This window comes from Trachypithecus francoisi, unplaced genomic scaffold (genome assembly GCF_009764315.1).
Source record: "Trachypithecus francoisi isolate TF-2019V2 unplaced genomic scaffold, Tfra_2.0 Lachesis_group2, whole genome shotgun sequence".
In the NCBI taxonomy this organism is placed as follows: domain Eukaryota; kingdom Metazoa; phylum Chordata; class Mammalia; order Primates; family Cercopithecidae; genus Trachypithecus; species Trachypithecus francoisi.
Genome location: NW_022681465.1, coordinates 146140504 through 146155977, shown reverse-complemented (window position 1 = coordinate 146155977; position 15474 = coordinate 146140504). Strand labels below are relative to the sequence as shown.

The 15474-nt window shown below is 41.4% G+C and overlaps 2 protein-coding genes across 6 annotated transcripts in view; one reads left to right on the top strand and one right to left on the bottom strand.

Annotated features, from left to right (window-relative positions):
- Positions 1–14044, bottom strand: part of GRXCR2 (glutaredoxin and cysteine rich domain containing 2) — an 87526-nt gene extending 73482 nt beyond the window's left edge. The window contains exon 1 of the transcript XR_004430017.1: positions 13930–14044. The gene's annotated coding sequence lies outside the window, so the exon portion shown is untranslated. The remainder of the gene's footprint in view (positions 1–13929) is intronic.
- Positions 1–15474, top strand: part of SH3RF2 (SH3 domain containing ring finger 2) — a 145806-nt gene that overhangs the window by 3014 nt on the left and 127318 nt on the right. The gene's annotated exons all lie outside the window — the stretch shown is intronic.

Genomic DNA, 15474 nt, shown 5'->3' with positions numbered 1-15474 from the left:
GTGGGAAGAAGCGGGACATTTTTTCACTGTAGATTCTTGATTTCTTCACTGTAGACTTTTTATTGCCATTGTGCTTGTATGTGAACACATTCCAGAAAAGGACTTTTTCTTTTTAAGTCCCTCCACTACCCCTGGTCTAGTCATCAATCAGAATCCACAGGTCTGGAAATGGCAGAGTGGGGGTGGGGAAGCAAATTGTTCTCAAACATGCCTGGTTTGTAGAGAAAGGAGCTCTATCTCTGGGTCAGCAAATCCCCCTTGAATTCTGAAGACCTAGCAACCTCTTCCCTTCCCCACCTTGCAGAAGTCTGACCTGCCTTTCAACAGAGTATCATCACTCACTCAGGAAACGGTGTCACACTGGGAGCAGGCAGTTCCCTTATCAGCTTGGACTATTGTTGTTGTGGTGTTCATCTTTCTCAATGTGGCTGTGTTGCAAAGGAAAGGTAGCGATGAATGCAACCACAGCTCCCAAGTTTTTGAACTATAGAGGATTCCCAGGGCCCTTCTGGAACAGGGAACTGAGGTGAGAGCTGGTCGTACATAATAGACAGCCATTAAGATATTGGGTCTCTCTGGAATTCTTTTGCAGGGACTTATAACATCAGACTATGGTCTGTGCCCACCCTCCAAGGTGCTCTGGACCAAGTCCTATAGTGAGGCTGAAACTCAAGGGCTCCTGTGTTCAGAGAGGACCTGAGCTAGAAAGATGCTCTGCAAAGAGAGCAGAGCTGGCACCCCCACCTCCCAATTCCTTTATTTCCTAACTATCCTTTCTTGAAGTGACTCCTCTCATCCCTTTTGCCTTCCTCAATGGGGATATGAACAAACCCATTTCTGGATGTCAATATGGCTGTTGTTTTGCAACGTGTCTCTGCTCCCAAAAATATTACCTATCTTTTTGCAACTGTGAAAGTAACCATGCATCCCACAGTTCAGAGAACTGAGGGTTATCTGGATGCCACCATCTGCTCAGAGAGTCAGAGGAATGGACTTGCATCCTTGGTCAAATCCTCCCGAGTTCCTTGCCCTCTCTGCCACAGTTCAGCCAATGTACTCAAAAGCTACTTGCTACCCACCTTATTCTAGGAGAGTGTGAAAATTATCTTTGCAACGTACTCTTACTGCCTTAGAAAACATCTGCTGTGTAAATGCAAAGCATCATCATTAAGATTCATTTAGACATGCTGTATGATTTTGGGCAAGCCACTTATGTCTGCTGGGTCTCAATTTAAAATTCTGTAAAATGGGAAGATGTCTTTCATGAAAACAGACAGCCCCTGTGAGGCTTAGCTAATTAGTATCTCCAAAACACTTTGAGAGCCTTAGATGAAAGACATTTGGAAGATCATTATCACACGGAACATTATTATTGACTGTTTATTGTGTCCTGCCACGCATGAGGCATGCTACAAAATGTAGAAGGAGTTACAGCCCTTGCAGGAGAGTGTAATAGGTATTATTATTATTAAACTTGATTCTATGATGAGTTCAGGCCAGGATAATACTAAGTATAAAGTACTCCCCTCAGAAAGCATAAATAACCTGTTGTCACAGGGCACCATTTTGTAAAACACCTCTTTCAAAGGGCTTGCCGATAACCTGGCACCCTGAAAGAGTTCATTTAACTTCCTGTCCATGAGCTTTTGAAGCCCAAAGTCTGTTCTGCTCACCTAGGCTCATCTAAAAAACAAGCTCATCAAGCTCTTTTTGTTGGCTCAAAGAGGCCTGATGCATCCTGTGCCAACCAGTGTTCTAGGGTGGAACCAATAGTCACACCTCATGGTGCCAGCCCAATAGAGAGAAAAAAAAAATTGCCTATTGTGCCTACATGTCTAAAACTCTCCCTAGATGATTGTGTAAAAAGAAAACTTGAGAAATAGCTGTAGGTTTCTACAGTGTGCAATTATTTCAAACCAATAGGCAAGATCACCAGACTCCTCCAGGAAGAGGCCCGGGTGGTGCAGATCCCACTGGTTCTTCTTATTCCTTCCCTAATGCAGTTAAAGCAAAGGAACTTGGCAAGCCTTCAAAAGGATTGTAGGATCCTGAATAGCTGGTCTCTCTTCCTCCTCATTCTGTTACACTTTAGTAATATTTCTCTTAGGATAGGTGGTAAAGAAGAGAAGTTAAGAATCTATGGACTTGGGTTTGAGAAATACCCAAATTCAAATCCTGACTCTGCCCCTCAACAGTTGTGCACTTTGGGTGAATCACTTAAACCTCAGGTCCTCCAATTCCCCATCTGTAAATTGGAGATAATGGTAGTACCTACCTCAGAGGGTTGTTTTAAGAATTAAGTGAGATGATTCATGTCACTTAGCTCTGAGCACAGAGACGGCTCATATTAAGTGCTCAGTAAATGTTAGCTGTGGTTGTTATTGAAGTAACTCAATACTTTCTACTCTAAATTACACACACCCTTCCAGCCCCTTGTTAAGCAAGTGCCATCCAAAGACGGTGCTTGGTACCCTGATTTTTGCATTGCTTTGTTTGTCTCCTCATGATCCATGGCCATGATTCAGATGTGTGATTCTTCCCAACATGTGCTGGCTTCGCAGCTCACTTCCAGAACCCTTAAGGCGCTATGATCCATTCTAGAAGAAAACTCCCTAACCAACTTCACTTTCCCCAAACAGCACATTCAAAGGAAAACCATACACAGGGCAAGAACCTGGTCTACTTCCTCAGTGTCATCAATTCTTCACTCACTTTTCTATCTTTCGCTTTTTCCTGCTTCTCACTCTATTCCCCAACACAAATGTTGCCATGGGTTCTGCAGGGGTGGACTTTCTCCCTACATTGCTAGTATCATGCCAATCACACGCATTTCTGTCCTACTTGCCCCTTATCAGCAAGAACACACCTGCCACCTCCAGTACACAGACCAGGTGGTTTTGTCCTAGAAACTTTTCAGCTGCTGTTGCAAGCAACTGATGGGGAAAAAAAAAAAATGAGGTCAGAAAGCACATCAGGGAATTGAGGTTGGGTAGAAACCAGAAGGTGGGCCAGCCCCTTTCCTGGGTCTCAGAGGTTGTGTCCTGTAACAGAGCTGTGATATAGACAGTGGGATTTTTGCTAAATTTGCAAGGGGATTAAAATCATCCCAGGCCCCTGAAAACAGCAGATAGGTGCCATCTGGGACAGCAAGTACCATATGTAGCAGGTGGAGGAAGACATAAAGGTAGGGGCTGAGGTTGAGAAGTCAAGAGACCCAGATGGTTCTCCAGCTTCACACATATTTACAAACATTTTTAATAACCACATGGCCCCACATTGACATTGCCTCCAATCTCTCTCAGTGCACCTCTTTTCTAGTTAGTCTTCTCCCTTTTATTGCTTACTGTAGTGTTTAAGGATTTATGGTGAAGTGGGCTGTATTTGTGCCGGGATTCAACTGTTTGTTAGCTGTGAGGCCTTAGGCAAGTCACTTAACCTCTCTGATCCTCAGTTTCTAGATTTGTATAATGGAAATAATAAAGGCTTACATATATCATACAGCTATTGTGAGATTAAAATGAGATAATATATATAAAGAGCTTAGCACAAGTGCCTGGCATATAACAGAAGCTAATAAACGTTAGCAACAGTAAATAACAAAAGAGTAACAATAGAAGAGAAAGTTGGCTGGCACTGGAGTTCTTTGCACACACAAAGAAACATCCAGGGATCCCCATTAAAAAAAAAAAAAAAAAAAAGGAACCAAAGATTATTGCAAAAGGAAAGGGAGTTCTCAAAAAGACAAAACTGTAGTGATGAGAAATAGATCAGTGGTTGCCAGGGGTTATGGATTGGGGGAGGATGTGACCAAAAAGGGGCAGAATGAGGTGATAGAACTGTTACATATCCTGATTGTGGTAGTAATTAAATGAAACTGTGTATGTGTTAAAATTCATAGAAATAAATGCCAAGAGAAAAAAGTCTATTTCACTGTATGACAATATTTTAGGAAAGGAAAGTAAGCTCTTGCACATTTCGTTTAGGCTCTGCCTGATTTTCACCTGACCCACTCTGATTTCCTTTCATTTCTATGTGTATTGGATCAATGCTATTTCTGAGAAAAACTTCACTATCATTTAAGTGATCAGGGTAATCCCTGCAGTGGGCTCCTCCCTGTCGTAGACAGTCGTTCCATTACCTACTTCAGTTGTTTGTTTTTGGTTTTGTTTTATCAGTTAAAGGTGTCTGGCCAAGCAGTGCACAAACACAACAAACAGCTCATTCCCCACAGGATGGCCTAAGCTCTGAGGCAATGGGTGGGGCATAAGGTTTTTCTTACTCAACCTCAATTATCTGCCATGTGCATTAGGGACATGTTACCTAAGGGATTGGCCAATATATATTTTTGTGTTGTTTCATTTCCTCTTAGGAAAAGTTGCCTTCCCACCTGTCCCTTCATACTACAAAAAGACTTAAGAGAGAAGAAAAGTGCCTATTTAGCCCTTGACTCTTGAGGAGCATCCTCATCTGGCCCAATGCAAGCACCATTACATCATTTTGGGCTTAGCTGGGACCAGCTCAACTATAGGTTGTGCATACTTTGAAAATCTGACATCCAAAATGCTCCAAAATCCAACACTTTTTGAGCACTGACGTGAGGCTCAAAGGAAGTGTTCATCGAAGTATTTTGAATTTCAGAGTTTAGATTCTTCAATTTGAGATGCTTAACTGATATGTATTCTGCAAATATTCCAAAATCCAAAAAAAATCTGAAATCTGAAACTCCTCTGGTCCCAAGGGATACTCAACCTGGACAACTTTACTCAATTTCTTTTCCCTTTAAAAAAAAATTATGCTTTAGAGACAGGGCCTCACTCTGTCACAGTGCAGTGCAGCACAGTGGCCCAATCATAGCTTGCTGCGGCCTCGAACTCCTGGGCTCAAGCAATCCTCCTGCCTCAGCTTCCTGAGTAGCTGCAGCTACAGGCACACACCACACCTGGTTCTCCCTTTCTTTCTCCTTCTGTTTATTCAAGCTTGTACTTTAGACCAGCCTTTCACATGGTGAATTCTGGTAATGGGTGTGCCACAAAGTGCCAGTGTCAAACAAACCTGAGATTAAAGTAAAACTAAACATTTTCCCTTTGCTGCAAAACTTTTTGCAAGTTTTAGCATGCTAATGAATTGTGAATTTCTAAGTGGGATCTTAATAAGAAGCACTTCCCAAATTTCTATGGCTTTGACACCCCCTTTCTTCTCCCTTTTATTGTATTAGCCTCTTAGTAATATTAATTGTCCATGGAACAAAATTTGAGAAAGGCTGTCTCAGACTTCACATGCTCAGTCATAACGCAAAAGATATTTTTAGGAAACTGTTGGAAAGTCACTATTGCCACCCTCTGCAGTATTTTAGTTCCTACCAGTTTTCAGCTATAGGCACTATGGTAACGTACACAGCAAAGCAAGGATTCTCACCTCCTCAGTGCAAAAACCAATCAAGACTAGTTGGTAAACCAACCAGTCAGTACACATGTATACAAACATATATATACATATTGACATCTATATATATATATATAAATTAGGGATATTGATATTGATTTTAAGGTATTCATTATAAGACATATTGTCTATTTAGTTATAGTTCTTAGAGGGAAACAGAAACACTACTATGTTACATGCTCACTGTAGGATGCATCCAATTTTAGAAATGTTAAGATGTGAAAAAAGAAGTGTCTTACCAAAGAGTACATATTGTCTTATTCCACTTATATAAAATTGTAGAAAAGACAAAACCATAAACCATAGTGATTTTTTTGGATAATGAAAATGTTGTATGCAATGGTATATAGTTTTACCAAAACATCAAAGTAGACACTTAAACTGGGTACATTTTTGCATATAAATTATAACCCAATAAACTTGATTAAGACAAAGAATTCTTAGACTCAAGAAATGATGGTTTATGAAAATATCAGGTGGTGAGGCAATTCAGTTTGAACAAAATGAAGCTTGATTGATAGAAAGAAACTTCCTAGAAAAACAAAAAGATGTTTTGAAAGTCAAGAAGTGTATGGTCAAGGGAAGAAAAGGCAGGGTCCGTTCTGAGCATGTGGACCTAGAAAAGGCAGGATAGGGCAGGGATATCTTGAATGAGAATGGAAGCTGAAGGAGAAGGGAAGGAAACAGATAGAGGAGAGGCAGAATGACTAGATACTTGCCTTCCTATCAAGGTGACTAGATACCACCAGGAAGATGCATGTCAGCGTTCTCTGTAATAAAGTCTCTCCAGCAGCCCTCACGCCAGACTCGTTGCCTGCCATCATGAGGACTATCAGATGTATCTACAGCAACTTCCTGGATGCAGTGCAGCCAAACAAGAAGTTGCCTCTACTCCAAGCAGGTGACCGAGCTTACTGGGTAACTGAGGAACAGTCTCCATGTTCCTGGCAGACAAGGCCATTCTTTTCCATTGAAATGTCAGGTTACCTGAAACCCCTAGCACACGTGAACACCAGCAAGAACATCCAAAGCAAGTGATATAACATGGACGGGGAAAGATAATTCTGTTCACCATGAGCTGCTTCCTGCAACTGAGGCCTGTGCCAGTACCCAGGGTCACACTGCTCCAGATACCCAGCTCAGAAGCCAGAGCATTCGACAAACTGTTCCTAAGTGCCTGCTATGTACCAGGCTGTCTTGAAAGCTCACACCAGGGACACTCATGAGCTCAGACTCCAAGACTCAAATAGTAGCTGAGTGCATCTCAGATCTCTGTCATTTCTTCAACCTTTTTTCCAAGCACAAACAGAACAGGCAACTCATCTTATCTCTGAATACTGTGCTCAGAGCACCCAGCTCACAGCTTCACCCATATTAGGAATTTTTTTTAATGAAAGAGTAAATAAATAAACACAATCATGCCTGTAGTAGACCTCATGGGATCATGAAGTAACTCCTCATTATGCAGAAATGAACCCTTTATGAATTGAGCCATTACAGAGCTATTTGGGAAACAAGTGGCACACTTTATTAGGTGTAAAGTCATGTGGTGGCTGAAACATCCTTGCTGTGAATCACCTTACTGAATACCTTTTTGGGTGATGAACATCGTTCTCAGGAAAATACAGCGGGCTAGCTTCAAGATCTCTTAGCTCATGAGTCGCTAACCCTAAGAAGATAGCAATGCCACTCTGCATGTCTAAACTCTTCCATCATACACCACAAATTTCATGTGCTCTTTGATCTTGAGAGAAACGTTTCATCTTAATTGACACTTAGTCGTAGGGATACCAGTGACAGAAAGGAAGAGGCTCTGAAAGAATTTGCCACTGAGTTTATGAGTTGAACTGACCTGGCCTCCAACATGAAAGGAAGACAGTGTTTCCTGTAGAAACATGGCCACTGTACTCATGCTGCCAAAGCCCTAATTTTATCAGTTTTTTTCAACAATTATATTTTTTATTGTGGTAAAATACACATAGCATAAAATCTACCATGTTAGCCTTTGTTAAGTGTTCAGTTCAGCAGCATTAAGTACATTGATCTTGTTATGCAAGCGTCACCACTATCCATCTCCAGAACTTTGTCACCACCCCATACTGAAACTCTGTATCCATTGAACAATAACTTCCCATTCTCTCCTCTCCCCAGCCTCTGGTATGTATGTATGTGTGTGTGGGTGTGTGTGTATATAGTGTGTGTGTGTATATATATATATATAATGAGAAGTTTCAGTATGGGGTGATGACAAAGTTCTGGAGATGGATAGTGGTGATACGTGCATAACAAGATCAAGGTGCTTAATGCTGCTGAACTGAACACTCAGCAAAGGCTAACATGGTAGATTTTATGCTATGTGTATTTTACCACAATAAAAAATATAATTGTTGAAAAAACTGATAAAATTAGGTAAAAATATAATATATTTAAAATTATTTCTGAATAATAGGAATAGGTATTTTAGTATTATTTTTAAAATATGTATTCCAATTTTCTGCTGCTTCTGACTTTAGACATCTGATGATACAAGTAAACAAGATAATGTTTACTTAATGTTTACAAGATAATGCTTCTCATAAGTAATGGCTGTGTGCTTCTGGGCAAGTTACTTAGTGACTCTGAACGTTGTCACTATGAAATAGAAATAGTAAGACTCACCTCATATGGTTATTGGGAGGATTTAATGAGATGATGCCTACAAAGTGCTTAGCACAGGGCTTGGCACCAAATAAGCTCCCAGTATGGTTAACTATCTGCTTGTACTCCTACAGGTAGGTTTCTCTTTTCACATGCTGTCATGCCTACCACAGGTGGACTGCTATTTCCCTGTGCTATAGACATGGGGATAATAAAAATCATGGCATCACTTGGAGGATATATCAAGATAATTCTTATAAAGCTCGTAGCACAGGACCTGACTCATAGTAAGCTCAGCGGCAATCAATGTCAGACATTGTTATTATTAATATTTCCCAGGTCTCACTTGTTCAACAGACACATATAAGATGCCTTTGATGGGTAAAATCCCTTTGCTTGGGCTCCAAAAGTGAGAGAGACAGGATCCATGTCCTCAAATAACTTGTGATCTTTTATGTAAACCACATACCACTTAAACTTTAAAGTTTATTTTAAGAGTTATTAACTGCATCCTACTTATTATGCATGATGCAGTTAATCTTAAAATAAAGGTGTTCACATGTGTTACAAGAGCACAGATGAAGAACTGGTCAACTCTACAAACAAAGTATATGTATGGAGGACTTACTATGTATCAGTCACTGGGCTCTACCTACAGAATGTCATTTAACTCTACACACAACCCACTGAGAATGGTGCTACTGGTATCTCCACTTTATACAAGAGGTTTGTGTTCTGTAAGTGTAAATATTAATAAAACAAAATAGGAAAATATGATGACACATCAAAATTTATCATCCCTCTAGTTGTGGGAATGTTTAGGGAAGATTTTAAGGTTGTACTTTTAAAAAATAGGCATCAACAGAAACCCATGACACTGAGGATTGCAAACCTCAGAATGCATTGCAGGCACGTAAGTTGGGTGGTGAGTCCAGGCCTCAGGGCCCTAACACCACTGGCTTTGGAAAATGTGCCTCTCAGGTAGCACTTGCATGCACAGCATAGAGGGACCAAGAGTAGACGTGAGAGAACGTGGATCATTCGCTGTCACCCTTTCCTGAAAGGCTATTAGGAAAACATTAGCCTGGAAGCAGGAGAAATAAGGCAAATAATACCAGGGTATCTGAAGCAGACCACCAAGCTGAGAGCATCAGACAAACGGCCAGTGTTAGAGAAGGTAGGAATGAAACTGTCCAGCTACTTGGGAAACTCGCCATGTGGCTGACGGCAACCCATCCCCAGGTACCAGTGTAGCCTCTGTTCCTCCAGAAGTCAGCCCTCTGTCCCAAACCCAGGTCGGTCTTAGGTTCCTCCTCAGGTTCCCCCTCAGGTTCCCAGAGCCTCCAGTGCTACCCTCCAGCCTCCACAGCACGTATCAGACAGTACAATGCTGTCTGTTCACGTCTCTTTTCTACTAGACTATAAGCTCTACAGGTAAGGAGGTGTCTTGTCCTCTTTTGTACCTAACACAGGGCCTGAAATGCAATCAGCATTTACTAAATACTTAATTACTGAATGCATAATGTTTGCCATATTGCAAGAAACTGCAGTTAGATTAGCCAGCCTCATGGCTGAGCTCCTGGTATCTTCCCTTGAGGCTAAACGAAAGGAGACATATCAGCCATTTTGTCCCCAGGATCTCTTCCAGCCCCTGCCTTGTTGATGAGGGTGTTGCTTGACTTGAGGCCAGGTGTGTTAGGAATGACATGTAGGTGCTTGCAGGGGATTCAGAGGTAATTGGGAGGTGAAAAAAGAAGTCAAACCAGAATGCAGCCAGATACCAAGAAGAACACCAACTGACTGGCATGCCAAAGCCTTCTGAGCAGGTTGCCCTGGTTTTTGCAGAATTAAGAATGATATCCCTCTACACATTAAAGTATTTTAATTGGTTGCCAAGGCGATACAGCAGAATCACGGGGCACAGAGCAGGAATAGAACTCTGCAGGGCTGTGTTCAGGAAAGGTGTTCGTCTGTGATATTAACGAGCTGCCTGGATATGAGAAAGGCAGAGTGGCAATAAATCTTATCTGGGACTCTTGCTTAATAAACAGGAATGGCCGAGAAATGGAGGGGCAGAAGAGAAAACTTCCCTTCCCAACTCTCTGGAGAAGCAGGAGAGGTAATCTTCTGGATTCCAAATTTCTCCTCAGAGTCATCAATTCCCACAGATGAGAGAAAGCCAAGTAGATTGGCTTGATGTGTAAGGGAAGGAGGAATAGAGGGAGAGAACAATGGAAGAAGACAGCAGTGTTTTCTTCCTATTGAGAGGTGATTAAAAAGTATCCAGGATGCAGGAGGCTGCATTTTAACAGGGGAAAAAGAAACATTTACTATCTCCCTCTTTTACTTCTCTTTGTATTAGAAAGAAAAATAATAATTTGCAGTTAAACATATTTCTTTTTATTGTTTTGTTCTTGTTTTCTGCAGCTTTTCAAACACTAGGATTTTTTTCACAACATAAAGTTTTGTAGCTGAGATATTCCTGGGATTCCTACCTTCCCATTCCAGTTGCTATCCCAAAGCCTGGAGAATTAAGCCAGTGTAACCAAGTGGAATGATTGTTCTCACGGATTGGGCATGGAGGGAGGGAGCAGGAAAGAAAGGAGTTATAGAAGAGGTGGATATAGTTGCCAATCATCACCTTAGTTACTACTACCATCATGTAGCTCACACCATGTGGCAGGAACTGAGCCAAAGAAACATGTCTTCTTTAATCCTCTCAACTGTCCTTGGAGGTCTGTGGTATTTTCCCACTTTACAGATGAGGAAACACTTAGGAAGTGCAGAGTCAGAACTTGAACCAGGTCTGCCTGAATCCAAGGGCTGGGTTCTAACCAAGGTGACCAAGACTGGTGTGGTGTTCCCTTTTGCAACCTCATCGAGCCCTGCGCTAGCTGCCATTGCTGGTTGAATCCTTTGGCACCAACGTTACCATTCTAATGTTGTTGCTAAGCTTCTGGAGCATGATTTAATCCACAGCCAATCTAACTCCATGTTAATTATATGCTGTGTCTTCACTGGGTACTTCTTGGTCAGAAATTTAAGAACGTAAGTAGTAAAAATCAGTGTCGGTACATAGAGAGGGAAACAGGAGAAGGGGAAATTCAGTGAGAGAAAAGAGGGAGCTAGAGAAGAAAAAAAAGGCAGAAAAGGTAAACATGTGATCTGGACAGTAGAAATAAAAACCAGAGAAGAAGGAGGAGAAAAGGGAGGGTAGCCAATCAGAAATCGAATGTGCGAGGGAGGGATATTTGGGAGAGATATTTTATCTCGAATATGACAAGCTCTGGTCCAGAACTGGTATGCTTTTCCTGAAATGTAAACAGATTCAGGACAAAATATATTTCATTCTAACAGAAACCCATTATGTGCACAAGCAAAATGGTCCATTGTAGGTGAGGAAAAATAGAGCCTGAAATTCAGGAAACTCAGCTTCCAATCCTGTCTTAGCTGAAAACCAACCATGTGACATGAAATGTATCTGAGTGCTTAATAAATCTTAGCCTTACTGTGGTTATGGAAAAAGTTTCAAGTTCCCTGAGTCTCAATATTCCAGCAACCCAAATTTAAAACTTTCTCTTTTCATGTTTTATAGAGTATGCAGAAGATATAGAAATATTTGCATTTATGTTTTTAAGAAAAAATTATAAATTTAAAAGTTTTCAGAAAGATAGCTAATATTTTTGAATGCTTACCATCTTCAAGAGCCTGTGCTAAATCCTTTACCCGCAAAAGCTTATTTAATCCACAGAGCAACACTTGTTTACAGATAAGAGGCTCAGGAGTACTCTGGGCAAGCTACTCATGTAGACTGACTCTAAGCCCACATTCTTGACTGTCACTTCTGCTGGCTCATCTTGCAGCACAGTAGCTCTGCTTCCCTCATGCAAAGAGTATGCATAGCACATATCTTTTTTGTTTATTAACATGGCATTAGTAAATTTCTCCCAAGTCATGTTACCAGTTTAAATCTTGGTTCTCCAAAACTGCGTAGTACCAGCCACATATGTAGGGACCGAGCGAGTCTTCTAATTCCTTTGCATTCTAAAATCTCACATCTGCAAGACATCCTGAAGGTCCTCCAAGCCACCCCTCCTATGCTTCAGTCCTCTCACTGACTTCCTATTGAGAGGCCCACACACCCAGTCCATTTGAATTTCCAGTTTGGGGAAGTTTTCTGTGTCTGAGCATGTACTATTTCCTCCATCTCTGAAAAGCAATATTAGAAAAGTCTCCCTGAAATTAAGTCACATGAAACACATCTGGCCAGTCTTCCTTGGGCATCTGCCGCTCTTTGAAGGCAACTCAGGAGGGTTGCATCTTATTTTAACACCTTATTTTCAATCATATTTTCTCCAGGCTGGCCTACTTCACTTAGTTCTCCTATTGAACTGGTTTTAAGTATTCCTAACCCTGGGGACAAGATAGAGGACGAGTTAAGAACAGAGGCTCTGAAGTTATAATAGCTAATTTCAAATCTCAGTTCTACCTTTTGATAGCTGTATGACTTTGGATAAGTCAACCTCCCTGAGCCCCCATCTCTTAATCAAGAATGGGAGTAATGTGTAACCTACCGCCTACATTGGTTCTGAGATTAACAAATACACTTGAGAACTGGCCCATAAATGCACTTAGTACATGTTAATTATTTTTGTTATTATTTAATATTATTATTGCCACTCTCTCTGCATAAGTATCCATCTTATTCCACTGAAGGTCCCTGGTCCAGGGTTCAGTTGCTCTCTTTTTAAACCACCTGCAAATAAGCATAATGGGGTTTTGTTGCCTAAAACATCTCTAAAGTATCCACATGCTGGGGTTTCAGGTCATACCAGGAAGAATTGCCACAATCCTAGAGAATCTTTCTTGGGATTCCTTCTCATAAAGAGTCTCTAGCCATAACAAACCTTGCTAAAACAATATCTTAATAATAGTGCTACTTTTAAGAGCACTATAGAAAAAAACAACTTTTCTTCCTCTAAGTTCTGCAGTGCACATCTCACATTCTGTGGGGCATGGTAAACTACCGGTATAACACAACTCAGTGAAAGGAAGAAATTCTACATTTCAATAATAATAACCACTAATATTCACTCACTACACAAATGTATATTGAGTGCTCACTATGTGTCAGATACAAAACTAAGCTCTAGGATATAACCTAGAACAAGACAGACATGTTATATATATTTTATTGGGATAAGTAAAAAGAACAAAAAGTTTATGATCTTACCTGGGTTCCCCTCAGAAGCTGACCCTGAGATGAGGATTTCATACTTACAGATTATTTGGGAGGTGTAAGGACACTGGCAGGGGAGTGGTGGCATCATGTAGGGAAGAGAGGGTGACCAAGAAAGCTGTGTTATGAGGCCAGCTACCGCAGTGGGCAAAAAAGCTTAATCTTTTGAGAAAACTCTGGGAACAGTATAAAAACCAGATCTTAGAACTATGCTGGCCAAGAGATGAGAGATCTGGGGTATTTATACCCGCATACCTGTCAGTCATTGGTTAAGAGCTGCCCCCAAAGGCAAAGTACATTCTAGAAGCTCAATAGACGGCATTCAACAACATCATAGGTGTCAGCTATTGGAAGTGAAGCTGAATGGCACAGAAATGGTAAAGGCTCTGAAGAAATATAGGCAGAACACCAACACTGTCTCTCTCTCTCTCTCTCTCTCTCTCACACACACACACACACACACACACACATAATAAAAATAATTGCAAATTGCAATGTGTCTGTTATATAAACTAAATATAGACAAGGGTATGAAATGGAGGATAAAAGGAAAGATATTTGATTAGGGCGGTCAAAAAAGACCTCTCTAAGGGAGTCATTTATGCTGATACCTGAAGGATGAGAGGAAGGCAGGGAAGTGGGTTCCAATGAGGGAGAACATCCTGACCCTGTTCTCAGAGAGGAGAGAGGACTTGGCAAGTTCCGAGTTCTGGAAACTGAGAGAAAACCCACATGCCTGAGGGGTGATAAGCACTGAGGCAAATGGCATGAGATAAGCTGCACGGGAAGATGCAGAGGGACCAAGACGCCATGGTAATTGTGTTAGGCCATTTTTGCATTGCTATAAACACCTGAGGCTGGATAATTTATTTACTTTTTTAACTTTTATTTTAGGTTCAGGGGTATATGTGAAGGTTTGTTATACAGGTAAACACGTGTCACAGGGGTTTGTTGTACAGGTTATTTCATCACCCAGGAATTAAGCCTAGTACCCGATAGTTACTTTTTCTGCTCCTCTCCCTCCTCCTATCCTCCACCCTCAAGTAGACCCCAGTGTCTGTTGTTCCCTTCTTTGTGTCCATGTGTTCTCATCATTTAGCTCCCACTTATAAGTGAGAACATGCCAGAGAGGAGACCTCAGGAAGATAACAATCATGGCAGAAGGCAAAGTAGGAACAGGCATGTCACATAGTGAAAGCAGGAGCCAGGAGCAAGAGAGAGAGAGAGGGAGAGTGGGAGAAAGAGGAGTGGAGAGGAGAGGAAAGGAGAGGAGAGGAGAGGAGAGGAGAGGAGAGGAGAGGGAGTTGCCACACACTTTTAAATGACCAGAGGTGGGGGGAGGTGCCACACACTTTTAAATGACTGGATCTCATGAGGACAGCACCAAGGGGATGGTGCTAAACCTAATTCATAAAAAATCCACCCCCATGATCCAATCATCTCCCACTAGGTCCCACCTCCAGTACTGGTGATAATGATTCACCATGAGATGTGGGCAGGGACAAATATACAAATTATATCAGTAATGAAGGGGGTTGGGTACTAGATGTAATGAGAAAGATTAAAGCAGGGAAGAACCTGACCTGATTTTCAGTTCAAAATATCAACTGGGGAACAAAATCATGTCCTTTGCAGCAACATAGATGCAGCTGGAGGTCATCGTCCTAAGTGAACTAATCCAGAAACAGAAAACCAAATACTGCATGTTCTCACCTGTAAGTGGGAGCTAAACATTGGGTACTCATGGTCATAAAGATGGCAGCCATAGACACTGGGGGCTACCAGGTGGGGAAGGAAAAGAGGGGGATAAGGATTGAAAAACTATTGGGTACAATGCTCAGTACCTGGGTGACAGGATCATTTGTGCCCTAAACCTCAACATCCCACAATACACTCAGGTAACAAACCTGCACATGGACAGAAACCTAAAATAAAAGTTGAAGAGAAAAAGGAAGATCAGGGTATTAGAAAGGTGGGAAGAATATAAAATGAGCTTCTAGTACCAAAATTTGTCAGAGAAGTAGAGCAAAATTTTCCCTCTCTCCCTGTCTTTCTCCTGTTGGAAGGTCATTAAGGATTCAGGTACCTGACCATGCAGAGCTATGTTTTATCTACCACAGATGAACATAGCATATATGGTCAGCCATACATGTCTA